The sequence below is a fragment of the Palaemon carinicauda genome, chromosome 26 (genome assembly GCF_036898095.1).
Source record: "Palaemon carinicauda isolate YSFRI2023 chromosome 26, ASM3689809v2, whole genome shotgun sequence".
NCBI classification, from domain to species: Eukaryota; Metazoa; Arthropoda; class Malacostraca; order Decapoda; family Palaemonidae; genus Palaemon; species Palaemon carinicauda.
In genome coordinates this window covers 47342335-47344834 of record NC_090750.1, presented here as the reverse complement: position 1 = coordinate 47344834, position 2500 = coordinate 47342335, and the positions used below count along the sequence as shown (strand labels likewise).

At 32.9% G+C, this 2500-nt stretch overlaps 1 long non-coding RNA gene across 1 annotated transcript in view; it reads right to left on the bottom strand.

Annotated features, from left to right (window-relative positions):
- LOC137620155 (uncharacterized) overlaps nucleotides 1-573 on the bottom strand; it is a 37104-nt gene extending 36531 nt beyond the window's left edge. Inside the window, exon 1 of the long non-coding RNA XR_011040003.1 lies at nucleotides 518-573. This is a non-coding gene — a long non-coding RNA (uncharacterized lncRNA). The remainder of the gene's footprint in view (nucleotides 1-517) is intronic.
- Between the last annotated feature and the right edge of the window lie 1927 nt (nucleotides 574-2500).

The window sequence follows — 2500 nt, the reverse complement described above, 5'->3', positions numbered from 1 at the left end:
TATATATTTACGAGTAAATTGGTAAAATATGTAATCTATAATTCATAGATAGGTCATTTGGTTTACACTATTTAGAACGTCACTTTCAATAAGTGAACGTAAAAGGGGTATATTTAGAACTTCGGCTCATTTATGGAAAATTCCTGGGTAATTATTTACTCATGAAACGCCTGTTGAAGCCCTTTTTCCTAATTATCAACCAATTATAAGACAAAATTATTGATTAGCATTGTAATTTCGATAATATGAACCACCGTCGTCTTTGGCAACTCGGAATATTCGCACAAATAAAAAAGACGAAATTATTTAAAACAAGGAATGGCCGACCAAAACGTACGAGATACCACTGGCTACCAGTTTTTGTCGAAAATACTCAACACTTCGATGTTTTACTTCTTATTTTGACTACAAAATAGTTATCAATAGTTAAAAAACCTCTACCATTTATAAAAGTCAAGAACACCACCTTAATATGAAGAAAATATAAATAAATCATATTTTTTCACCACTAGCTCACCTTGACTACCTCTCTTCTACAGCTCAAGAACACCAGTGAGTTTTTTTCAATGCAAGAGTTGGTGCTTTGGCCAATCAGAGGCCTCGACTCTGCCAGACCTTCTATTGCCTGCTCTTATTGGCTGAAAGCTTCGCAATTTGGCAAGAGGCTCTGGAAGCGCTTGTCCTATTGGCTGGTGAGATTAGAGATAATTTTCAGGATTATTTAAAGCTTCTGGCATTACTGTCTACTAATAATAAAGTTGGATGATAAATGTGTAAGTTTATAAATTGATAAATAAAATATTCAATACATGAATAATAAATGAGGATAATATTATAAGTAATATTATAGGGACGAATGTTATAATAATAATAATAATAATAATAATAATAATAATAATAATAATAAAAATAGGATACTTGGTAATGTTACAAGCGGCAAGACAGAAAAAAAAATTAAAACTAAAAGCTAAGTATCAATAGGCATTGTAAACACTGAAAAGAACGAAGTATTTGACACTTGGGATTTTTTTTATTTTATTTGCAATCAATTCATATTGTCAAGAAGGTTATGAAAGTGACTCATTACAGGTGGGTCTGCCCATCTCACATTGAAATGTGAGCCTGAATTTCTAAATATACTGTTAAGAATTTGCCGTAATAGAGAAAATGGTCAAAATCCTGGAATAAATGTTGCCTTGCATTTACCGTTTTGTAAACGGATATATTGACGTTAAAATTGATAACAAAGTAAGGTAGAAATTACGGTCGCCTGTATTTTACTAAAATACGGCTGGTAACATTAAATTTTTACAGAAAATTTCTTATTAAAATTGCAGTTTTTTTAAGTGTAACAAAAGACCGTTATATCAATTAGCAAGCTATTTATAAACACTACCATTTCCAACGACCACAAAATTGACAAAAATATAAACTAGTTCAAGAGGAAATGTAGTACATACTGTATATAAAGAGTTCATAGTCACACCTTCTATTCAAGTTGCTTAGTTAAGAAAGTATTAAAGACAGGATGGGCGCTTTATGCAATCCTGTTTAAAGGCTACTCATGAATGGCAGAGGCAAGAGTCAATGACATTACCCTAGCAAGCAGGACAATGCCCTAGAGACTAACCATATATACATATGATCAGCGCCCAAGCCCCCTCTCCACCCAAGCCCCCTCTCCACCCAAGCTAGGCAATGGCTGCTGATGACTAAGCAGATAGAACTATAGGCTTCCCCAAAGCCCCCATCCTTAGGTCACAAGGATGGTGAGATTGCAGCGACCAAAGGAACTAACGAGTTTGAGCGGGACTCGAACCCCAGTCTGGCATTCACCAGTCAGGGACGTTACCATATCGGCCACTACTAACAACCAGTTTTATCAAAATGATATTGCCTTTGGAAATTTCCACATAAAATATTCGTCTTTTATTAATTTAGAATTTAGTCCATGGAAAAAAATTACTTATTACCTTTGCATTAGAATAAATAAGGCTTCCTAATTTCAGATTAAAAACCGATTTTAAAAATCACTTAACGAAGAGCAAATATGTTGAAAACCACTTTAGCACCAAAACAATCGTATACAAAAAAACTGATCGGAGAATCAACACAATCTTGGCCAACACAAATGAAAAGTTAAAAATTATTGGTATCCTACGAGTAATTATTGAGAATAAATGAATTTTAGATTTTGTAAATGTGAAACAAAAATCATCGAAAAAAAAGTCTAACAGAGTGTATGCTCTCTGAGAGTGTTTTTTTTAATATAACTTTTGTTTCTCAATATTTTACGAATAACATCCAAAATTTATAACGTGTTCTGAAAAATATCATAAATCAGATGAAGTTGGAGTGGTTTTTCAAGTTGTTCTCTATCTAAGATTAAGAGCAAAACTAAAAGTCAAACTCACTTCTCCTTTTCTTGGAAAAGTAATTTATGATTTTCTTCTCTGTTTCCGATATCAACTGGGATTTCTTAATGAAGATCTTGTGATCT